General features: G+C 46.3%; 1 long non-coding RNA gene across 1 annotated transcript; it reads left to right on the top strand.

The window, feature by feature from the left end:
- Positions 1 to 6,340: 6,340 nt before the first annotated feature.
- On the top strand, positions 6,341 to 14,879 carry LOC116501400. The gene is made up of 2 exons (XR_004254419.1): positions 6,341 to 6,390; positions 13,915 to 14,879. It is a non-coding gene; the product is annotated as an uncharacterized LOC116501400 (long non-coding RNA).
- The last annotated feature ends 10,772 nt before the right edge of the window (positions 14,880 to 25,651 follow it).

Below are 25,651 nucleotides of genomic sequence, written 5' to 3'. Positions count from 1 at the left end.
AAGTTCGAGAACCATCTTCTCCATGATTTTACCAGGCACTGACGTGAGACTGACAGGCCTGTAATTGCTAGGGTCTTCTTTCTGACCCTTCTTGAAAATCGGCACAACATTTGCCAGCTTCCAGTCTACCGGATCCTCTCCAAATTCCCAGGATCGTTGAAAAATAGTTGAGAGAGGTTCTGCGATGACGTCCGCCAGCTCTTTCAGCACCCGGGGATGAATCCCATCCGGACCCATGGACTTGTAGGGATCCAGGTGGAGTAGCAAATCCCGCACACGTTCAGGGTCGGTTGGGAGTTTGTCATCCCCACCGTCCCGGTCCTCCAGCTCAGGGTACCCTGGGTCCCGAAGCCCATCATCGGCATTGAAGACAGAGGCAAAGAAGGCGTTAAGTGTCTCTGCTTTGCCTATGTCATCGTCTGTGAGGAGACCTTCCCTATCAAGGAGCGGCCCTATGTATTCTTTAGTTCTCCTTTTTCCATTCACATATCTAAAAAAAACCTTTTTATTTTCTCTCACAGACACAGCCAGCTTCAACTCTAGGTGTGCTTTGGCCACAAGAATTTTCTCCCTACAAACACGAACAGCATCCCTGTATTCTTTCCATGACACCTGGCCCTCCTTCCAGTAGCGAAACACTCTCTGTTTCCGCCTAATCTCCATTAGAATGTTCCTGGTCAGCCACGCCGGCCTCCTGCCCCGCCTGCCTGACTTGCGATATTTAGGAATTGCCTGATCTTGTGCTTCTAGGAGGCATCGCTTAAAGAATGACCAGCACTGGTGGACATCGAGGCCTTCAAGAGCAGTTTCCCAGGGGACCTTGCTGACTAGTTCCCTGAGCAGCCTGAAGTCCGCTTTCCCCATATCTAGGGATGAGGTTTTGGTGGCACTTTTCCTTCTGTCAGCGTAAATTTTGAACTCAACCACTTCATGATCTCTATGACCAAGGCGGCCACCAATCACCACATCTCCCACCAGATCCTCTCTGTTTTCTAGCAACAGGTCTAGGAGGGCACCTTTCCTAGTTGGCTCCGTTAGCACCTGCACCAAGAAGTTATCATCTAGGTGCTTCATGAACCTCCTGGACTTGCTCGTGTCAGCCGTGTGGCACTCCCAGTTAACGTCTGGCAAGTTGAAGTCCCCCATAAGGACAAGGGGAGTTAATCTCGAGGCCTCTCTTAGTTCTGTAAAGAATAATTTATCGGCGCTATCGTCCTGGCCAGGCGGTCTGTGATAGACTCCCACAACGACATCCCCTTTATTCGTTCGTCCCTTGATCCTTACCCAGAGGCTCTCAACTTTGCCATTGCCGACCTGAAGTTCCACACAGTCCAGCCCCTGCTTCACATACATCGCCACCCCACCACCTCACCTACCCTGCCTGTCCCTCCTGAAGAGCCTGTAACCATCTATCGCAACACCCCAGTCACAGGACTCATCCCACCAGGTTTCACTTATGCCGATGATGTCGTAGTTGCGGGACTGGGCCAGGACTTCTAGCTCATCCATTTTATTCCTCGTACTGCGTGCGTTCGTGTAGAAGCACTTCAGGTGCGTCTCCTTACACTCAGCACCTTGTGGATCTGACCAAAGGACCTCAGTGGCACACAGCCCCTCTGATTCTAGCGTACCATCCCTTAGGTCTTCACCGGCGTGCCTGGTTTTAGCCCCTTCCCCCTTCGACTCTAGTTTAAAGCCCTATCTATCAGCCCTGCCAACTCCTGACCAAAGATCCTTACCCCTCTCCGAGAGAGGCGCATCCCATCCGGTACCATCAGGCCCGGTGTAGCATAGACCTTCCCGTGATCAAAGAACCCAAAGTTCTGCCGGTCACACCAGTCTCGAAGCCACGAGTTTATGTGAACAGCACGCCTTTCAGCTTCGATCCCCCCTATCGGAAGGACAGAGGCAAACACAACCTGCGCCCCTGATCCTCTAAGTAGTCGCCCCAAATCCCTAAAGTCTCTTTTGATCGCCTTCGGACTTCTCGTTGCTACTTCATCGCTACCAGCCTGAAAGACCAGCAGCGGGTAGTAGTCAGTGGGCCGTACCAGGCGCTTGACTTTCTTGGCAAAGTCTCTCACCCGAGCCCCAGGGAGGCAACAGACTTCTCTGCGGGTTGGGTCCGGTCAGCATATTGGTCCCTCTGTCCCTTTCAGGAGGGAGCCCCCCATAACAATAGCCCTTCTTTCTTTTTTGAAGGATGATGTGGCAATGCGATGTGTAGGTCGCCTTGTCTTAGGCGCCCCCTCCAACTGGGACGGGTTTTTATCTACTTTGTCATTCAGATTGTCTTGTTCTAGTCCTTCATATCGATTATTTAAGGGTAGATGAGAAGGTGAGGTGGGCAGAGAGAGGGCTCGCCTACCACCCCGAATAGGCACCTGCCTCCATTCCCCCCCTTGATCTAGGTCTCTTCCCACTGCCTGGCAGGAGGAGGGAACCTCCGTCTTCTGCATAACAGGAGACGCCTGTGCTGTGGCAGGCTCGTGAGCCTGCCTCAGAGAGGGTAGAGTGCACCTCCACCAGTCAATTTCCATCTCTGATTCCCTGATGCTCCTGAGCCTGTTCACCTCCTCCCGGAGCTCCGCTACCTGGCTGAGCAGTTCTTCAACCTGGGCACACCTCCCACAGGCATACCCACCACTGCTGTCGGAGACCGACAGAAGGCTGGGGCACACTCTGCAGCCCAGGACCTGGACGGCTGCATGTTTCCCCGAGCCCTCCATCTGAGTAGCCACACTGGTGACCATGGCTGGAGATGCCGCACGAGATGCGGAGGCCACGGTTTTCTGCCTGGTTGATACCATGGTCAGGTTCTATGCAAGCAGGTTACAAGCACCGAAGGGAGAGGCAGCTGCAACAGAGCGACGATGGGCCCCCCACTCGCCCTGCTCACGCCAACTGCCGCGCCACGCCCTTCGACGCGCCACGCCCTGTTTGCCCGTCCTGTTCGCCGCGCTCCTGGTTGCTCGCACTCCCTAGGGGCAACTTTTAAACAGCCTGGGAGGGGGCGCTGCTGGCTCCGCCCTCGCCTTGTCAGCCTCCCTCGCGAGGACTGCCGGGTCCCGGCGGCTCCCCCGAGTGGCCTCGATGCCGGACAAAAAGCCCTGCCCGCCTCGGTCCCCTGCTTCGCTGCAGAACACGTCTGCCCCGGAGCCGATCGCCTCAGCAAATGGCCAAATGACTTGACACAGGCAGTGGGAGTGTAGGAACAATAAATTGAAAAATCGTGGGAAAATTTGAGGTTTCCCCGATCTGCTGGTGACCTCTGTAGCAGGAGGAGAGCTGGGAAGAGAAGGCAGCAGGGACAGGGGAGAAGGCAGTTGGGTTGTTTCTTCATGCTTGGAAGACGTGTGACTGTAGGACTGCTGTGCTATCGTGCCATTCGAGCTGCCTCTCTGTCACCATCTTTTATCAAGAGGATGTTTGCTTAGTGAGAGACAGCCACTTCATGGAAAGTCAGCTGGGCATTTCTGCACAAACAGTCAGATGACTCGACTCTTTTTTTTCCCTGCTCTGAAGAACCTTTTGCCCATATTTTCTTATTTTTATTTTCTTCTGAAGGCTGAGAAATGCCTCTGGAATGCATTTGCTTGCTCTTCTTTCACAGGCCAGCTCTCCTGGTGATGTATTAATTAGCTGGAGCACTGCACACTAACAAGCAACTGCAGGCTGATCTCATTAAACATTAATACTTAACTAGAAAAGCAAGAGCTGTTAGAGATACGCCACTCAATGTCATCTACGTCCGAATGTAAAAGAAGTCAGAGGCTGAGCTACCGGCGTGCTCGTGTTCCCAGAGGCAGCAAGAAAGGCCAGGTAGAGCCGATCCCTTTTACAGCGCTGGCTGGAAACACCTCAATGCAGATGGGTTTCCATGCTTCTCCAATTGCCTTCAGCATCAGTCCCAGCCCTTCCCCAGCCCCCCTCAAGGAGTTGGACCTGCAAACTCTCTTATTTCATCCTTTTTTTACGCTTTGTTTTTAGTGGCTAGGTCTGGAAACCAGCACGCATCTGCTGCTTAAATGCTCTTTAACCATGAGCAGTTGGTAAGGTTGATGTTTTCAGACATTAACGTTTCAAGCCGTGTAGTTACATCCAATGGAGTCATCCAAATTAGTGGTTGTCTTGATTATTATGGGCTTTGGTGGATATTTTAGGCAAGCCCATTTGAATGGACTATTACTAGCAAAAATACCTCAACTACCTCACAAGAAAGTTTCAGAGCATTTATTTATTTGTTAACCCACTGGAGACATTGGTGATGAATGTGGATGGAGCCCTGGAAGCCCCACTTCTACTTCTCTTCAAGTGGGTGCAGATACAGCCTGGCTTTGCATGAGCAGTTGCTGATAGCACTTCTACCCTTTAATTTGCATGGGCAAAAAGGGATTTTATATGTGCCATCTTAACTGTTCATGCAAATCAAGCATGAATTTTTGCATGAGTATTTATGCCCTGCTCTACAAAGAGGTGCCTGGCGTATCGTGGGATCCCTTTCAGTTCCGTCGCAGACCAACCAGCCTTCTAATTTACTTTCTGCCTTCAGCTTCTCCCCACTATAATAACATAGTCACAGCAGCCAGTACTTTTCCTTACTCTCCAGCTGTTTGCATTATGCAATCTGATTGCAATTGAAAATTCATTAATCATTTCTTATCATGGTTAATATTTACCCCGTTTGCTACTGTGCAGCCAGGGTGATGGGAAGGGCGGGTGCAGGGAAGTGAAAGATACAGTCAGAGAAGTACAAAATGTATGGGAACACCACGTCTTCAGAAACACTCTGTTTTTTTTTTTTCCCCTTTCCCCCCCCCCCCAAGACAAATGTTTCCATGGTGCTTCCACTAGTAGTTCTCTAAGGTTTGTCTTGATTTTCCAAAGCCAAGTGCTCCTCTTTTTGGCCTTGAGGCAACCTCAGTTTACAGAAGTTTTTTTCCCATGCCTTCTCCAGACTCCTGAGCATTGCCTTTTGCTGCCCGGGGAAGTGAAAGTGATAGGGTCACTGCTGCCCAGTTGGGATTTTGTTGGTGTTGTTGGGGATTTTTTTGGACTCCTAGCATGATGCTCCCTCAGACTGTGTTTAAAAGCCACTGGGCTTGATTTCCCCCCTAATGGCATTAAGACTGGAATTGGAGCTGCCTCTACTGCCTAGTCCTCTTCCTGCCTGGGTCTTCGGACATTATGTCACTTGCTTGGGGTGGCCTGCTGACTCCAGCCAGTGTCCCTGGGGGATGGAAACCAGGTTCCTTTCCCTGTAGCAGCAGTGCCCACATTTAAGAAGCTGCAGTGTTGAGCCGTGACTGCATTAGTTCTGTTACATTAGAACAGAAGCAAAGAGCTTAATTTAATTCACTGGCCTGTATGCTGACACCCGAAGACCATTAATTCACTGTCACGTATTCGCAGTGAGATCAGGCTCTTTAGCACTCAGATAGTCTTCTTCACAATGTATTGTTTTTTTCCAAGAGCAGAGTCTTGCAAGGCAAATGTTGTCCGTTTCCTGGGAGTGGAGAAAAATATCCCCTTGCAAGGGTTACCACAGGTCAGGATGACTCACTTTTGCCAGGGTCCACACAGGATGGAAGATCTCATGTCTCTTTTTTCTTCTAAAATATATAAATTGATCCATGCTTTCATTTTCTGATTAGCAGCATCAATAAAAAAGTTGTTTCATAGTGGCATATGATTGGCCATAAAACATTTATTCACCACAAGCTCTGTTTGGAGATAATTCAAGGGTTTTGAGTCTATCAGATGCTTCATCCCACTCTGTCTCTGCAAGTGCTAGGATCAAGTCCTGTAGTAGCATTTGCTGTACTGTAACTTCCAAGAAGCAAACCTTGCCTATGTTGTTTGTGCATGAAGACCTATTAGGCTAAATTAATCCTAGGATAAACGTACAGACTTCAACAGAATGTTATCAGGGATAAATTAGGCCTACTGATTTTTAATGAGGCACTTACCTGAATAAAGAAAATAGAGTTTCTCTCCTTTTATGTTGTTCTTCTACTGCAACCATCACCATAAGCACCTGCTTTGCCCCTGAATTTTTAAACCTGAAAACTGTGGACTTCTAAAAGGATTAGATAAGATACTCTTCTTTTTGGGAAAAAACAAGCAAACAAACAAACAAACAAACAAAAACAACAACACAAAAATGGTCTTCCAGAAAAAAATATAGGTTTTCTCTGTTTTAAGGCTGATCTCTTTCCCCAGATAGTATCTACATCACAAGGGGTTTTCTTCATGCTAATGAATTTCTAAAGAATCATTTTGAGGAGTTTGAACTGATTTGATTTTCTGAGCTGATCTAACTGAGATAATCTGCACCTTGCAGTTTCATGCCAAGGGTTTCCAGCATCACCCCATCTTCTGAGACCTCAGGTGGGTCATGTGGAGTTATTCTGCATCCCCAGGAGACTTGTCCATGGATCAGATGGCTGGTGGCATGGCTCTTGAGGAAACAGCAGTGTGAAGTGATGATTTCTGTACTGTTCCTGGGAAGGCAGGAAACTGCTCATCCCAGGTATGGAGAAGCACACGCAGGTATCATCACTGGAGATGGCTTTTCTCCATCATATCCATTCTACTTGGGGTCATGGGGGTAGAAGGAAAGGCAAGCCCTTCTGGTGTGTCCTTACCAAGGTGCAAGTCTCAAACAAGTCTCAAAGACCAATGCTTGTGAGTGTTTTGTCTCCATCTCTTTGTAAAGAGCAACCAGCACCTTTGGGAGATGAATTCTGGGACTTTCAGTGTGACCTGTGATGTTCAGGTAGTGCTTGATTTCAGCCTGGTTTCCACAGGGTGCTGTTCCACCAGCCACTGCCCCAGGTGAGTTTTGGGCCTGTAGAGATGAGACTGTTTCTGCAGCTCATTGATGGTGTTCGAAATCAAGCATGACTTGCTGTGCCCCAGCACTTCAGTGTCATACATGGCTGTCACTTCATCCATTCTGCTGTTCATGTTCAGCACCGCATGGTTAAGGAAACTTTGCCATTAAACCCCTGAGCTCTCTGAATGCACTAAAGCCTGGCTAATTTGCATCCTTTATAGTGTTTGATTTTAATTTTTATATTTAGAAATTAAGAAATATCCTTTAAAACCATTAGATAGCTATTGGTTGGTAATAGGCTTTAGCTGGTTGGCTTGGCATTAATCACCGGTCTAAATGGCAATGTGTACAGACTTCTGAGTCATCGTTTTGTGCTTCTGAATGCACCTTACCATTGGAAGAAACGTTTATATTTATCCAGAAATGCTAACAGAAGCTCTCTGTGCCCTTCTAGCACATGCAGTAGAGGTCAAGGGACTGAACACAGGCAATGCTAACTCCAGGTGTAAACCTGAACATTTCTTGAAGCCTGTTTCTAGTAAAAGACTCTGTTTGTTAGCTTTAAATTATTTTTGCTATTTTGGATTTTTACTTTGGAAAAGCAATCAATCAAATAGGAATATTCATATGGTGCATTGTGAAAGTCATTAAGCAATACGAAACACAAGACATATACTTCTTACAGGCTTGTGTCATATTTGCAATGTGATTCTTCTTTTTTCTATGCATGTTTTTCTTCCCATAAAACTCTACAAAACCCTCCACTAACTGCCACCAGCAACAGAGATAAGGAATGCTCCAATGCAGAAACATAACCTAAAAAGAGAAAGGCCAGTATTTCCTTGCAGTGAAGCTTAAGGCCTTTAAACTCACCCCTGGACAAGAAGAATCAACATCTCCTTTAAAAATGCCGCAGTGTTATATAGCAGACCATTCAGCTATGCTAACAGCCATATATTTTCTATTCAAAACTGTTCCTCTTTGTATATAAACACGTGGAGGTTTTGTAGCTGTATATGTCCACATTTTTGACATGCGTAGGTAGAGCTCACATAGGAAAACCTATTCAGGAGTTGGTACCAGCTGCCCTAACGGGATACTACTGACTTTAGTTATATCAGGGACTAATTATAGATTGGACAGCAATGTACACAGGGCTGCGTCTGACAGCCAGGACAGAATGTGTTGCTTGACAGACAGATGCTGGAATCTGCTTTTGCTCCTTTTAGGTCAGGGAGCTCTCTTGTGCTCTTTTGCCCTCCTGTTCCCTTGCAAGCATCTCCGCTAGTGGAAATCCTGCCACCGGCCTCTGTAGGCTGTGGATCCAGCCCATGAGAGACATGGGGCTGGTCTGGACACAGGTCTTCTGCCAGTGCCTGTCGACGTAGCTGCCCCCAGCTCAGTGGTGGTGTGCTGATTTATACCCAATGAGGGGCTGATTGCTGGGAGGCATATCAGTACTTCAGGTATTTTGCTGCTGGTCTTCCTCCATTGACCCCTCCTCTCCCTCAATCCTTTAAAGTTTCTTATGTGCAGTTTGAAGTTTGAGACAGGAGAAGGAAGGATGCGTTTTAGCTGCTTTCCCTCCAAGTTGCATACAAGCAAAGGAGAAAAATCAGGAGTGTGGACACCTGGAGAGATTTGCACAGGAGCCATCTGTGGAGGTCATGGTGAAAAAGAGAGGACCAAAGCACAGCTGCTACCTAAAGTACCAGTGTGTATTGCTGCTCACTCCACCAGAGCCATGCTTTTGAAGACAAAATTTGCATTTCCAGCAGCGTTCTTCAGAGGTCCCTTTCCAGCCTGGACCAAGAAGAGATGGTCCACGTGCGCCTTGTTGTCTGTGTCCTCAACAGGAGGGTCTGTTCCTCTTCTCACTTTCATGGAGAAGGAACAGTCACCTCTGAGACTTTTTCTCAGTTCTCCAGGGCTGAACAGGCATTTTCTGAGAGCCCCGCACAGAATGGAGCCTGTTCTTGCTATTGTTCTGAAAGAGGATGAAGCCTTCCAAGGTAATTGGATTTGAATCTTTTTTTTTTTTTAATCTTCCTCTTCCCAGCCTTGACTGCTATTTTTAAGCCAGGAGAGCACTAGTGTTGAAAGGGATGTGCAGGCTCTGCCGTGCATCTCAGTGCAGTGACATTAAGGAACTCTGAAGACTTGGCAAGCCGTGAGGATGCCGAAAGCAATGCCCAAGGTGCCCAGAAGTTCAGACAGCCTTTTATTTTCCTCCCTGGGAAGGAAAGCCCAAGGCTCTTGTATCATTAGAAGTGACAGTTTTGAAGTGAAGCAGACTTGATAGTCCAAATGCACTATATTTGTGATTCTTTGAGAGAAAGGAGAATGTATATCCCCTTGTAGCTGTGTGCTCCTGTGGATTTCAGTCTAGTCTTTAGCAAATGTGCAGAGCCAGGACCTGTGCAGTGTCCCAAATGATTTATGGATGCACAAACCATTAAGGCAGACCTTCTTCCTTTTTCAATGCTACCTTTCTCCAGAACACAAGCTATGGAACGTCATCTAGTCATATGTGCAGTGGTTAAGAGGAAACAATATTTTTTTTAATGAAAAATGTCCATTTAAAGATTTTGAGGTCATAATGATTCCTCCAGCATCACAAGGCAGGGAATGGTCCCAGTACTAGTTGTCTGTTTGCTTTCTCCTTTGCCATCTGTAATAGATTTAGAATATTTTACCTTTGCTTTCTCTCTTACTTCTCATCCTTCCACATTCACTGAGCACATAACCAAACAAACCATGGCTGTGTAGGAAAGGACTGTCCGTGTTATTCCATTTGGTGTTTTCTAGTTTCCAGCCCTTTGTCGTGGTTCCACCCCTATGGCCCCGTTACCAAAACCTTGCCAGGTAAACCTACTACATTCCACCCCTCGCCCCTGTTAAAAGCATATTTAAGATTAATCACAATATACTCTTACTTTACAATTATCACAACTTTCACAAACTTCACTTACATCAAAAAGAAAAAGAATTCACCACACCAAAATAAACATAAAATCATCACAGCACCGACAAGGTGGACATTTTACACACACACCACCCCTCGTCCCTTCACCACACTACTGTCTCACAATTACTGCTTTCTTAAATTCTTCATAACTTGTACATTCATAACAATCATCCTGTCCATATTTTGCCCGTTACTTCTATCAACTATCATCCTTATCTCAAATTCCTCGAGCCCCACGTTGGGTGCCAAAAAGGACTGTCGTGGTTCTGCTCGAGTGGGCAGCCGAGCTCCACCACAGCCACTCTCTCACTCCCCCTCCTCAAAGAGGAATGGGGAGAAAATATGTGAAAAGGGCTCAAAGGTTGAGATAAGGACAAGAAAATCACTCAGTAATTATTGTAACGGGCAAAACAGACTCAGCATACGGAGATAGTAAGATTTATTGCCTATTACTAACAAGCTAGAGAAGTGAGAAACAAAGGAAAGAAACCAAAAGCACCTTCCCCCCCATCCACCCTCTTCCACCTCCTCCCCCCGAGTGGCACAGGGGAACAGGGAATGGGGGTTATGGTCAGTCTACAGCGCTTCTTCTCTGCCGCTCCTTCTCGGTCACTCTCGTCCCCTGTGCTGTGGGGTCCCACCCATGGGATGCAGTCCTTGATGAACTGATCCGGCGTGGGCTTCCCACAGGCAGCAGCTCTTCCAGAGCTGCTCCAGATATGGGTCCGTACCACGGGGTCCATCCCTCAGGAGAAAACTGCTCCAACCTGGGTCCCCCATGGGCAGCAGCTCCTGCCAGGTCACCTGCTCCTGCATGGGCTCCACTCCACGGGCTACAGGTCCGGCCCGGAATCTGCTCCGGCAGGGGTCTTCCACAGGCGGCAGCCTCGGTCGGTGCAGGTCCACCTGCTCCACCGTGGTCTCCTCCACGGGCTGCAGCATGGAACCCTGCTCCACCGTGGTACTCCATGGGCTGCAGGGGGACATCCTGCTTCACCATGGTCCTCACCACAGGCCGCAGGGGACTTCTGCTCCGGCGCCTGGAGCACCTCTCCCCCTCCTTCTACACTGACCTTGGCGCCTGCAAGGCCGTTCCTCACTCCTTTCACTCTCCCAGCTGCTGTGTGTTGCAGCTTTTTTTTCCCTGTCTTAAATATGCTCTCACAGAGGTGCAAAACAACATCGCTTATTGGCTCGGCTCGGGTCAACAATGGGGCCCTTACCAAACATGGGGCAGCTTCTAGATCCTTCTCACAGAAACCACCCCTATGGCCCTGTTACCAAAACCTTGCCAGGTAAACCCACTACACCCTTTCATGATGCTTTTAGCATTACAGATTAGGTATTTTTGACACCCGCTTCTCATTGCTTACAGAGAAAAAGTGCACATTCCCTTCCCCTTCAGTCTTTGGACAATCATTTTTGGTTCAGAGTATGAGGAGTAACGCAGAATGAGTACATTGTCCTCTTAGATTTATAGCCCAGGAGAGAGGTCACAACTCTTAGCCACTCTAAAAATGATCTATACTTCAGGGCCTTGGGGGACAAATATGAAATATATATCCTAGTGTGTCTCAAATGAAACTGGGATGCAAATGCAGTGCAGACCCGAGCCAATCATTAAGCAGTGGTGTTGCACCATGCCTCAGGGAGGGCAGGATCGGGAGGGACATTGTCTCTTGGAAACTGATCCAGCACTGACAGCGGGAATTGATGGTTCCAAGTCCCAGTGCCCTGGCTGGTCCTGTTGGGGACATCTCACCTCTCTCTGCTGGCTTTTATAAGAGCAGGGAGATGTGGTGCTTCTCCAGTGGTGTTACTCTCGGTGTTATTTCAGCACCACGGAGCAGGACTGGGAGCTTGTCTGTGCAAGGCACTATGCCACCCGCCACCCTGCTGCCAGCTTGGACCTCCAGCTGAGCCTCCAAGTGTAGCCGCTTAGTAGCTTGACCTGGGAGTTTTCAGATCTGCTCAGTCAGCTGTGGTGAGGTACGCTTTGAACCACCAAATGTGGAGTTTGAGCTGTTCGGTTCAGAGGCAAAATGCAGCTTTCCTCCTCTTCCAGGAGCTGAAGGCAGGCTGTGGGAAGCCCTGCTGGAATCCTGTAGTCAGGCTGCTGGGGAGAGCGAGCCCCATGCCCCTCCATGCTGTGCCGGGGGGATCTTTCAGCACTGTGACAAGTCAGCAAGTACTCTGAGGCTTGAAAGCACCAACAGGTATCAGACATAGGGTATTGAACATCTTCACCTCCTGCTGAAATCATTTGGCTTTTGCAAACCCGAGCCCCATCAGGACCAATCCTCACATGCCCCAGCCCTGTATTTTGTGGGAGGACACCAATAACCTCTAGATTGGAACTTTTCTTACTCCTGGAAGCAGGGAAAACACAAGTTAGACATGGAATTGGAGGAAACGAGGTTGTCGCGGTTTAACCCGGCCGGCAGCTAAACACCACACAGCCGTTCGCTCACCCTCCCCCCTCCCTCTCTGGGACGGGGAAGAGAGATGGAAAGTGAAGCCCGTGAGTTGAGATAAAGACAGTTAAATAAGACAAAATAATAATAATAATAATAATAATACAATGATGATAATAGTACTACTACTACTAATGTGTACAAACAAGTGATGCACAATGCAATTGCTCACCACCCGCTGACCGATGCCCAGCCTGTCCCCAAGCAGTCCGGCCTCCCCACCCCGGCTAGCCACCCCTATATATTGTTTAGCATGACGTCAGATGGTATGGAATACCCCTTTGGCTAGTTTGGGTCACCTGTCCTGGGTCTGTCCCCTCCCAGCTCTTCCTGCACCCCCAGCTTGCCTGTTGGCAGGACAGAGCAAAAGGCTGAGATGTCCTTGGCTTGGTATAAGCACTGCTCTGCAACAATTAAAACATCGGGGTGTTATCAGCACTCTTCTCATCCTAAGCCAAAACGTAGCATTCTACCTGCTAGTAGGAAGAAAATTAACTCTGTTCTAACTGAAACCAGGACAAGGTGAAAAGTTTGAATTTGTTACTAGATACAGAGTGATTTTTGCTTACTTTTGTCAGGTGTCCTGAGACATGAGAAAGTATTACAAAGAGTCCTTTCCTTGCAGAAGTTGTACTTATCCTGTGATCTGTATTTCTTTCCCCATCTCTCTAATGTTGCTCTTAACATTCTATTATCACTATTATCAAAGGGCTTCAAAAGAGACCAGCAGAGCTCAGCTCCTGTATTCCCTTGAATTTTAGTGAAAGGATTACATTTGGGTTTTTAGGAATTGCCAGAGAAGGTTTAAGGCAGAAAAAAAATCACAGGATTTTTTTTTCAGCCTTCTAAGTTTTTTTTTCTGTTCCCATGGAGTGACATTTTCAGACATGCTCGGCATTGCTACTACAGAAGGAAGCAGCAGAGCTCCCGTGTCGCCTGGCTGTGGGAGCAGGACACTACTGAATATCCTGCTCTTTTCTTCCTCTTCCCAAACCTAACCCTTGGGCAAGATTATCTAACAGATACTTCTTAATTTGCATCAACACCCTTCACCACAGCAATGACTGGGTATAAAGCTCCTAGTTACACCCTCCACTATTCCCAGCACCACACACGAACTCTTTCTCTTTTCCTCTCCTGTATTGTTTCACCCCAGCTCCCCTGGTCCCAGGCCATGTACCCATTTGGAAAGAAAAACAGAGCAAAGAGCTGGCTAAAACCCATGCTGTAAGAAAAGGAGAAAGGAAGGGGCTTGAACAGGGGCCCCTAAGTGATGCTGATGTCACCAGGATGCTCTTGTGGTTCAGTTCTGACTGTTCTCCTTTTCTTTGTCTTCTCTTCCCACTGATCCCTTTCTCAGATAACCCCAGTGTTAAACTAGGCTGAATGGGACCAAGACATCAGGGAATAATGTAAGATTTACAGCTATCGTGGTGTTCATCCTACTTACATGCTGCATCTCAGCCCTTCCTCGTGCCTACTCCAGGCTTTCAAAGTGCGTGCTGTAAGATGCTCTGCAAATCTTTATTGCACCTTGCTCAAAAGGACATTTCAGTGCCTTTAGGCAGCTGTGTAATAAGAAAAGCATTAGTAAAAATTATGTTCTTACTTTTTTCTTGTGGGTTGCTTTGCAGATTATGTACTGAAAATCATTCACGGACAATGGCAAAACCTTTGCAGTTCACCAGGGCTTTCCCAGTCCTCAACACCGAACATCCTTCTGGGACATATCTAGAGCTGGAGTGAGCTGAAGTGTGCCCACTCTATGGAAATATCTGTGGCCTGATGTAATACTAATTTTGAGATGTTCCAGATGCCCCTTAATGGTTAGAGCACCCTTAATGTTCTGCAGCTGCTCTGTTTCGGAATAGCTCTTGTTGCTGAATTCCTTCATGAATAAAAGCAAGGGCATTTGTCTGATGCACAGGGAGATACCAAATATTGCAAGTGAAAGCATGAAAAGGAAGAGACTGTGAATCATGGTCCATTTTTACTTACTGTTTCAGTGTGTTTTTTTGTTTCCTATGTGTCCAGTTGCTGTCTTTTTAAAGCTATCGATGCTCGCATTCATTCAGTGCTCGGAATTAAATAACCACAGCAACCCTCTCCACCAAAGCTCTCCGCAGCATTGTGTTCCCACTTGGAGATGCGTGGGCTGTGGGTACACAGACTTTGTGTCCGTTTGCCATCATTTCCACTTCCCATGTTTGACTTTCTTCAGAGAAAGCATGGTGCCAGGATTTCTGCTGGCTGAATGAAGCAAGGATGAAGTTCTGGCCTGATGGAAGTCGATGGCAAAGCTCCCAGAGCCGAGCAGGAGTGTGGGATGTGATTTGGAGTATGGGGAGGATGTGCACAAAGTGATCGCATAGAGCAATGTAATTGCAGCCATTTAGTGGATGCTAAAGTTAGAGATCAACAGGCTAGCAGCTATAAATAGCAGAGATTTCTGCTGATTCCTATTTCTGTTATTTTAACCGCTATTGGAAATCAATACCATTCTTGTCTTTCGGGATAGGTAAAAGCCCACCGCCTGCTCTCCCGGCGCACAACTCGGACATTTTGTTATCTTGGAATAAATATGATCTTCCTAACTGAGCTTTTGTGTTGGCGTGCTTAATATTTTCCCCATGTCCGTGCAAAACCTTTTAACATGTTAATAGATTTGTTTGCTTGTCAAGGAAAATTTTTCCCCCTGCAATGACAGCTTCAAACTCGCACTGCAAAAGGGCAGGGAGGCAGGAGCTCTGTGGCCAGGTGCAATACATGGCTCCCGACAGCCAGGGCTCCAGGCTCGAGTCAGGTGCCGTGTTACTCTGATCCGTGGTGCTGGTTTAATCATGTTAATGCACTGTCTAATTATGGTAAACGCTGCATATTATTCAAATTAAAAATGTATATTGTCATTCACATAGGCTGCAGATGTTTTGATGCATTAGTGTTTTCTAAGCTGAATGCCCTCTGGTAGGCACCCCAGGGGCTGTGTATCACTCTGTTAGCTAAAATGGGAGGTGGGTGATCACAGGCAGTGGCTGTCTGACTTGGGAAGTGTTTAACTCGGCATGCTGGTGGGAGACAATTCCCACTTTCCCCAAAATTGTCCTTGCCTGGGGGCACCTCCAGAGGTGGATGCCCAGCCCTTAGGTGGGCTTCCCCAGAAGCAAGGGGCTGCTGCTGTAGCTGAAAGCAACCCAGCCCCTCTTATAGTGCTGGCAGACGTGCAATTATATATCAAGGATGTCTAATTAGACACAGAAGTTTCAGAGATGGGCCCAAGCTGGAAAGCATTTCCTTAAATCGAGATCTGCATTTCCTCTTTGTGGGGGATTGCTGGGATTGTATCCTGATATGCTGGATCAAATGACAGCATCAATAAACTAACTTGTGATTTTGTGATCTTGTCAATGATAAGAAAGGAAATGAATGCGATATATAATAATCATAGTAATACTGTCACATTGCCTCTCTGTGCTATCAGATATATAGGGTGTCTTCTCTTGTAGGAGTAGGATCATGTTCAAACAATTCCATATGACTATATACAGCTTGGATATTTCAGCACATGCAACATTTCTGTACCGTAGCTGTGGGTTACAGAGGAAGCTACTGGGTGGTGTGAAATCATAATAGTACTTTACAGAGTTTAACAAGTGGACAGTCCAGGAAAGGCCAAACAGCAGACAGCATATCAGTAAACAGCTGGATTTTACTGGCAGATGGGGTTTTGTGTGTTTGGAAATGGGTGCCTTGCATGCACTTGGCTCCACAGTTATGTAATTGGGCCCATAAAATTCTATCTTTTTCATTTTATTGGGCTTTATAGTTTCCTTTGAGGAGGCTTCTTTTTTTTTCTTTTTTTCTCTTTTTTTCCCTCTGGGATGGAAGAGTAGATGTTATACTTATATATTTAGTGCGCTCTATTATCCCTTTGATTGCCTCCCCATGCTTCATTCACTATGGTTCAAGCTGGAAAATTACAGGGCAAAGGACTTCAGTGTCTTGAGATTTAATTCTTTTAGGGAACAGAAAGAGTTCCTTGAGACAAATTATACTACATTTCAACTGTCCCAGGTCATTTGTTTGTTTTTCCCTGTTTGATTTGTTTCAGCTTCTGGGAATGGTTCCCAGTCACCATTCTCTCATAGAGCTGGGCTAGGCAGGAGGAGCTGGAGAAAGGATTTCCAGACATCCTAATGAATTCTGAATTTTAGCTCAGCAATTATCCTCTTCTGGTTTTGAAATGGTTTGGAACTGAGTATTTTGTATAGGTGAAAAGGAGGAAATAGTTGGTCTCTGGGGAAATGCAGATCATAAGCATACATAGGTGGTGATACATAAAATGTCTGTAGGTGCTGGTTTGTGTACAAAGAGCTTCAGGAAGGAAGAAGAAAGCTCTCTGGTTTTACATGATCATTTGTCATAGATAATCAAGGTCAGAGCAGATAGCTCACAAGTAGCCTGTTGGCTGCTGTGTTTATATCCTGCTTGAATTTTAAAGATACTGGATGCACTGATAAATCAATTATTTGGTCATACTTTACAAATGTTTCAATGCCTAGATCACTCACTGATAGCAGTTCTGCTAATCTGGCTGAATCCGTGCTGGATGCTTTGAAGTAATTATATCAAGTATTCTTACATTAGGATGTCTTAAGAAGTGATGTGGAAAAAGGGCTCAGAAGAGAGGAGAAGAAACTTAGGATTAAGTGGCACAAGTGGTATACCGGGTAATGCTGTGATCTGAGACAAGAAGAAGACAAAAGCTGCTGCCCAAGCAAATAAATGAAGCTCACGCTTAAGACAGACTTTGTGTAGAACAGAGAGAATCAAGTTGCTGGAGTTGTACCTTGAGTGCTTCTTGAGATGCATGAAATACAGCACCGCAGAGGTTATATCATAAAGGAAGGGCATCAGATCATCTGCTCCAGGCTGGGCTGTATGAGGCTGCTCCCTTTGCTGCAGTTCCCTGGGAAGGGAAAGCAATCCTGCTTGCTGTTTCATGCACCTTGCTGGAGCCCTGCTCCCCTGCATTGCATCCAGATTCCCAGCACTTTGGAAACAGCATGACTTCAGAGATATTTTTAGCCCCCTAGCTGGAAAAGGGCAGCATAAGCGCATGGGTGCTCTCCCTGATATCCTGGCAAAAGCTCTGCATGCGAAGTGCTTTGTGCTCACTGGAGGAGAAGTTCCTGCTGCTGCCATTGGAAGGGGGCTCTCACTGACCCCCCTTGCACCTCAAAATAACCTTTTATATTTGGGAAACAGGACTGTGGGATCATGGGAGCCCTTTTGCTCCCCTTCTTGACAAATAGTGACTAACCAGCCACCAAAGAGAGCCAGGGGGGCACTGGCAGGACATCCCTCTCCATCACCATGACGTTTGGCCACTTCTGTGTCCCTCAGCCCCTTCCCAGCCCTCCTTTTCCTCCATCCTGCACCCACGGTCAGTTCATGCTGTGTGGTTGGGGTTCTCCAGAGCTGTGCTCAGCTTTCTTCTGCCTAGGGACCTCTGGCCATTATGAGGGCAGACAAGAAGCAGTGCCCATGCCGTGGGGCAGTGGGGAGCAGCTCTTTGTTCTCCAAAGACCTGGCCAAGGAGGCCAGGCTGTAAATTTCACCCATCTCCTTATAGCAAGGGTCTGGACACTCAGTCACACTTTAGTGCCTGGTGGAGTGCTGAGGTCCTGTTTGATAATGTAATACTTATTGCAATAGATTTGGCTAAGAGGTATTCATTACTGTGTAAACAGGACTTGCAGGAGGCAGGTCCCCCCCTTACCCCCACCTCTGTCTCGAGGTATCAGGTGGCTTAAGTCACCTGGGGACCAGGAGACTGAGGACACCAGCAATGCAGGAGGCACCTGGACACCAGCACAGACCCCAAAATGCCAAGTGCTTTCAGTTGCCACCAAGTTTTTGAGAAGTAGGGGTGTAGGCACTGCACCTGCAAGGACAACCGTTGTGTTGCAAAAATGCCTTTGGGGGAAGAAAAAGGGAGAAGTAGGACCAAACAGGAGGTGGGAAATGGGGCAGCCACCCATGGCAGCTATGCCTGGCTTCTTGCACCAGGCTGTTCAGGGTTGTGTCCTGCTCTGGAAGGAAGCAAACCCCTTAAAATGGAGACACTGATGGGTGTGGATGGTATGACGGGTATGCACAATACCTGGGCCTGTGGGCATGAAAACTAGGGGGGAAAATATTCCTGTAAAGATGAACCTGAAATGCCATTCAAACAGGAGGAACAGGGAGTGCAGGTAAATCCACATGTCCTGCTTTGGCCTTGACCCAAAGCCAAATGTTATATCCAAACCCTTCACTCTTACGGTATGGTGGTGGATAAAAAACAGAAATGCGACATTTATGGCCATAAAAACTGTTTGGTAGCACCCTATGGTGCTTGAGGAGCAGAAGGACAGCAGCCCTGGAGACAGGCAGTAGGTGGGGATGTCAGTACCACCTTGCTCTGGTTGGGTTTCCGCAGCACCCACTGGTCCCTCAGAAAGAAAGAAAGAAAGAAAGAAAAAAAAAGCAGGAAATGAATCACTTGCAATCACTTGCATAGATAGTTGAAAAAGAAAAAGAAAAAGAAAAAGAAAAAGAAAAAGAAAAAGAAAAAGAAAAAGAAAAAGAAAAAGAAAAAGAAAAAAAGAAATTCACTGCAGAGAATTAATGGGGAGAAAAGAAGTGATCAAAGAGCAGCAAGGCATATATGGGATATATGGGGAGAGGACAAACAAGTCTGGCAAAGCCAATTTGGACAGAGAGTGGGGTGATGGAGTGGAAGGAATGCACGTTACCTCCCAGTGCATCTCTGCCTCCATCTCTGATGGGGCAGACAGGACCTGCTGCAGCTGTGGGTTCCCTGTGAGTGGTGAGGGGACTCTGCAGAGCAAGAGATGGAGGGGGACAGGCACCCAGTTTTCCTCCCATCTGGAAGGGACACCACATCCAAGGCTTTGCTGTGCGTGCATGGGCAGCCCGTACTGAGAGCAACGTCTCTTGGTGCAGAAAAAGCATCGGCACAAGAACCCCTCCAGACAATTCCTCGGTCTCTGGGAATAATATATGGTGTTTATACAACCTCTTGGAGGCCTGTTCCTGGGTAGACAGTGAAAGCAATACCTCAGGACCACTGGGTTACAGGAGGTTGTAAAATTGCTCCTCCCCATGTACATATATTTTTGACAATGCTTTGCTTTCACTGAGGAGTGTTTCCTCTTTTTTTTTTTTTTTTAATTGCTGCTGCAATCAGTCTGTCTTTTTTTCCCCCTCCCCATCCTCCCCTTTTCACTTTGACCTACTAAACTGTAAATCTTATTTCGAGCTGACGGGGACGCATTAAAGGACTGGCTGGGACTCCAATTTAAGGGAATTGATGATCTTTGGGGCTTCCTCTCTTGTGGGTCAGGTGATAATGTTACCTTTCAGGTTAAATTCATATGTTACATGGAGAAAACCAGGAGATTTCACTGAACTCGGGGCCAGTGGGACACAGACCAACTTTGGTCATAAACAGTCATTTAGAAGCTGGTTTGGAAGAGGACGATGCAGGGATGCATAATCTTTCATCTGTTTCTTTTTATCACATTTTTTCTTCTAACTTTCTGTGCTGTCCTTCAGGCAGACATTTTCTGTTTGCCTTCTGAGAACTTTTAGATGAAAATCAGGGTCCTAAAATAGATGTAGATATAGATATATATAGGTATTGATAGATACAGAAATTATAGATATAGATACAGATATAAATAAAGATATAGCTGTGGATATTCATATTCATTTTAGTGTATCTTATACCATACATGAAACCAGAAGCCAAAGGCATGAAGTTCAAGAGGCTTGGAGTCTCATATCTTGGCACAGCAGAGCAAGGCCTACAGATGATGCCATGCTACTAATTATTAAGATTTTCTGCCTTCCATGTTTGTTATAGTTCCCTTTCTGCCTCATCGTGCTCTTGTCATGTTAACCCACCTTCCAACACACTACTATCTTGACTTTCCTTTGCTTCATAGCTCTGCTGCCACATATCAATGACCAATTATGTTTTGTTCAAAAGTAAGTATCTCAAGCAACTCAATAAATGGGAAGAAATGCCTATACCTCCCACTGCCTCCTCTTTTTTCTGTTTTGCATTCTCTGTGGAATCATAAACAAATCATTGGTAATGGCCATTTATTACTCCCTGCACCCATGACAAATGAGACTGATATTATGGCTCCTTAGCCACTAGTGTTTGCAAAATGGTTTAAAACCTACTGGGTCCATTCACAGCAAAACTCAAAGTCATTTTTATGGGCATAGATTTTGATAAATACATCCTTATATCCTGTTCCCCCCTCCCCCCTTTTTTTTTTCCTGGGGGTGATTCCAATGATTCCAACAAGTTAAAAAATCAGAAATTTTGGCTCCTAAATACAAAGAAAGATTGTACGTATGACTGGAGCACAAGGAGAGGAAGGAGAACTGACCCCAGGGTGTTTACAGTCACTTCTCCACCTTCATTCACCAGTGGCTCAAAGAAGCCCTTACACATATACACCATTGACAGAGTGTAGTACCCAGGTTTACTCTTGGGATACCGAAATAAGAAAGCTGCATCCTCAAAGAACAGCACTTAAATTAATCACAGGGGTGATGCCCCTCACCTTTGGCACAACTGGAGGCTAATGAAGCCCTATACATTTTTGAAACCCTGCCAGCTGTCCCCACAGAGCATTCCCCAGCATCGTGGCTGCACGCTCGGGGCAGCTCCTCCTGCCCTGTGTATGTGGAGCAGAGCAATGTCAGTGGGATTTGGGTGACCGTGACAGTCCTAATGGGATGGGGTGTGTTGTGCAGGAGAGATGGCATCAGTCTGGGGCCAGAGGGCTGATCTCAAGTTGTACTTTGGGTGAATTTGCATCTGAACCTAAGTCAAGAATGAGGACTGATCTGCATGCTTGGTTAAAAAGCAGACACCTCTCCCAGCCCTGTGCACAAGGCTCAGGCCATGTCTCTGTCATCCAAGAAAACACTGAATTGGCTGGGTTTTATTGCAGTGGTAGCCAGGCTCAGTCCCTGAAACAGTGCCTGTCTGCAGGAGAACAAGAGAACTTTGACAGATACCACAGATCGAGGATGCATCTCTCCCAGCACAACATGTGGAGTCGCCATTCAGCAGTCACCCACTCAGGGATGAATTCCGCTCCTCGGCATGCTCTTACCTCGTGTTTTGTGGTATGAAACCAACAAGTGCCATATAACAAATGAAGAGGGGAAAAAAGAGCAAGTGATTGTCAGTTGATGCCATGCTGCGTTTTGAGACAGGACATGAGCAGTTCTGCATCTTGGATATTTTCAGGAACTTAAAGATAATGTCCTCACCAAGGCTATCCTCAGGCTCCTGTGATCTTTGGGGAACTCAGAAATCAGGGGCCTACTGTTTTATCTCAAAACAATTGAGTTTGCTAGTTGTTACATGGTCGGGCTTCAGGTACCAATGAATTACTTGTGAAGGTCACGTTGGATTTGTGGGACAACATTAGCACTTACCTCCAAGGGAAGCAAGCCTTCTGTCAGGAAATTTATTTGAAAAATGGTTTATTATTTTCATGGGATGTGTCATTTGGTGATGCCAGGTGTGTGCCAGGCTGGTTGCCTGGGTATTAGTGTTGGATATTTCACCTCTGGTAATTATCAGCTTTGCATTAGGAGACCTTGAGTATGGACACATTTGACAAGGAAATACATCTGAAATCTCCCAGTAGCACTTGATAGTTGTTTCAAATAAATAAAAGAGGACTTATCTCCCCCGGACCCTGATGAGGTAGTCAGCAGCTTGCAGCAGATAGATTGCTACTTACCCAGTAACGTCAAGTGTCCTCCAGGCCCAGGAGAGGGAGATCACTTACTGCAGGGTCCCTGAGAGTTTAAAGAGCTAAGAAGGAATAAATATTCAACACAGAGTTCCAAGGTAGTATTGACGCGATGGTCTTTTGCCTCGATTTAAAAATAAATAAATAAATAAATAAAATCCTTTTGCAAATGATTCTGTTTTGTTTTCATCTTATTAAGTTTTAAATGTAACTTCTTTTAAATGCCAGCGACTTGTTTATGTTACTTTGAGTTATCATGTCATGGAAACCTCCCTTTCATTTTCAGGCAGAGCCTCAAAACTCAGTATCTTGATTAATAAAATATAAAGAGTTTATGCTATCTGTTTTTCCTGGCTTGAAAGAGCAATTTTCTGTTCCTGAGAAGACAGGTAGCATTGCTGAGAGGAGGAGATTTTTTTTTCCTCCCTGTGCTAGGGGCTGGCCTAGGGGATAAGATACGTGGACCAAAATCTCAGCCCTGCCAGAGACTTTCTGAGTGGTGTTGGCTGGATTCAAATGGTATGGCCTTACGTATCCCCAGGTCATGTCACATCTGAGACAGTCACTCCAGGTCTTTCCTAGACAGCTCTCTGGAGATGGTGCTTTGGTGGCTATAGATGGAGCCTGGGACCAGCAGACATTTGGATGTCTAAGTTTGATAACATTAATCCTTGTCTTCAAAAGTTGGTTCTTCTCCAAACTCCTCTTAAATGGGGGTAACAGCCCTTCCTTTTCACCCAGTCTTCTCTAACTTCCTCGGGGCTTCTCCATCTCAGCATATTGTTTGGTTTGGACCTGTTCTAATCAAGGGCTTTTGCTAGCCAATCCCTTTCCCGCTCCCTTCAACCCTTTGCAGACTCCCCTGCCCTTCTCTCCCCTTCCCTTTTATTTATTTAAGTTGTGAAAAGAACCAAAGGGGGTCCCCAGCATCCCACCGTCTAGGAGAGCTGCTTTCCCTACGGGGCAGCAGATGCTGTTTAACACTTAGAGTGTTAAAAGAGAAGAGGGAGCAAGAAAAAGAGGGAGAGCGAAGGCAGGGAGTGGAGGGGGGACAGAGAGCCTGAGCTGAATTGGAGGAATTTCCTCCCCCCTGTTGCCGAAGGGAGGTTTTTTGGACATCTGCCCAGACACATGCTGAGTTAAAGAAGCGGGATAAATTCTGGAAGAATGAATGGGGCAAGAGGAGGGGTCGGGATGATGGAGGGGAGTGTGGGCTATGGGGGGCCATCGCGGCCAGGCAGACAAAGAAGGTCTGTGGGGGGAGACCAGAACGGCACCGTGTGTGTGTGTGTTTGTCTTTTTGCTTCTTTCTCCTGCCATACATTTCAACCACTGGCTCCTTATCACATAGCAGCGAGACCTCTTCGTTGGGCTGCGCCAGGCAGCTTGTCATCTCCTGAATCTTCCTCTGTATTGCCTCGAAGAGGCAGGTACCCGAGCGGATGTAAGTTGTAACCAGGCGGGGTGCATCAGGGCTGGTAAACACGTTTTGAACAGCGAGGGCGAGACAATTATTTGAGCAAAACTCATCATGGGCTCTCTCCATCTCATGTCTCCAGGCAAGGTTGCGTGACTTTCTGAAAGATTCAGTGAGACAGGCAATTTCTGAGCACGATTCAGAGTGTATATGGGCAAAATTGTGTGGTCAGCTTGAATAACCCAGACAAAAGGTCAGATAAACTGCTCTGTCTGCAACAGACCTGGGATGTACAGGTCGCTCTCTGGATGGCTTGTTCCTGCAGCTTCTCAGCCCCCATGGTTTCAGGATGTCAGTCTCTCACCTCTTTCAGTTAGGCTCCTCATCCAATTGATCCCTAGCCCTGCTGGAATACAGATGTGGGCTAGGACTCATTCAGATTACGAGGCCACCAGCAAAACTGGGCCAGCAGCAAGCCTTGTTCAAAAGAGAGAAGCAGAAGCTGGACAGAAGAGAAAAGCAAAAGAGAGAAGCAGCAGTAGCAGTAACCCCTTCCTCGTGCTCCCTTCAGCCAAAGAAGTTTGTTTCATCGTCTCAGTCTCTGCTGGCCTTAAGAGCTATGCATCTGTGAATTACTCTGAATTTGCTAAAAGGCCTGCATAGCATCTTATGCACCTTAGGTAAATCACCACAAGGTGCCTCTGTGAATGTCTTTCCCAAACCCAGTGGCTCTGGTTATGAGTTCAGCTTCTTGAAGCTTACCTGAAAGTGAATCACACCTGAAGCAGGTTCTTGCAGCCTTTCTATGGATGAACTTTCCTCCTTTCACGTAATAGCAAGGACAGCCATTTATGCCAGTACAATACACAGATTTCTTAAATGATACGTCTTTGGTAAATGTGCTGACTGATTAACTCACTGAAAGTCCACATTATCTGGAGGCTGATTCTGGCTAGATCCAAAACTGAAGTTTGATCAGCTGTGATGGCTCCACTCAGTGTTTAATCACCTCACTCTTCATCACATTGTCTTTTGGTCCAAAAAATGCCTCAGTTGTCTACTACCAAAGCTTCCCTGCAAGTTTCAAGTTGTGTTTTTTAAAGGCAGTGGCTACTACAAGCCTGCTTAAAGGTAGAAATTTTCTCCTGAGATTTTAGTGAGAAGAAGACCCAAAAGTATGTTTGGTCCATTTGTTGTAATCATTATCATCGTCACTCACTTACAGTAACTAAAAATATTTTTTGTTGCTACAAAGCATAGTTAAATCAGTCTACTGGAAATGGAGGGTATCCTTCCTCCCACTTCAAGAAACAAATAAACAGAGGTATACCCAGAGCAGTTTAAAATATAACATTTTGATTGCATAGAACAAACACTGGTTTAATTCTTTCCTGAGTAAGTTGCTCTAACCCCTAAACTAAGCTGGAAGGAGCTAATCTTGAAAAGGAAAGGTGAGCAAAGTGGGTTCAAGTCTGTAACAATCATTATTATTATTTTGCATTGGGATGCAGTGGCTTAAAAAGAACTAGTGGAAGACAATAGTTATGTTTTGACTGCATCTAGCCTCTGCTGAGGCTTGCACAGGTGTACTGATTCAGTTGTTTCATTCATCTTCAGCATAACAACCCTTGCTTGGTAACAAAAGATTCAATTAGGCGTTCAAATCAGTTCATGTTTTGCACCACTGAAATGCAGTTGAGCTTCAAAATAAAAAGTCAAAACTTTAAAAACAAATTGCCAGTTATGGTGCTATTGGGAATCTTTATCAAGAGAAGCACATTGGATGTGCAGATCCAGATAAGCCAGATATTGGCCAGATGTCGGTGGGTAATATTTAAGAAGGCCAAAAGTATGGCTTTTAAGTGTTGTAAACTGGAATAGCTGTAGGAAATACTGCTTCTGTTCCCAGCAAACTGGGACAGTTATGGCCAATTGAGTCCAAGGGCTGGACTAGAAAACCTGGGAGACCTGTGAGTCAAAGGAACAGATAAAAGACTTAAGAGGATGAAGGCTTGGGCTCTGAAAAGTTCCAACTCAAACTGTTCCTCCAAGGCAAATCTGTCCTCCATTTCTCCTAGCCATCATCACAAGGGAGCTTTT

The sequence above is a fragment of the Aythya fuligula genome, chromosome W, assembly GCF_009819795.1.
Source record: "Aythya fuligula isolate bAytFul2 chromosome W, bAytFul2.pri, whole genome shotgun sequence".
Classification (NCBI taxonomy): Eukaryota; Metazoa; Chordata; class Aves; order Anseriformes; family Anatidae; genus Aythya; species Aythya fuligula.
This window is presented reverse-complemented; position numbering and strand designations above follow the sequence as displayed.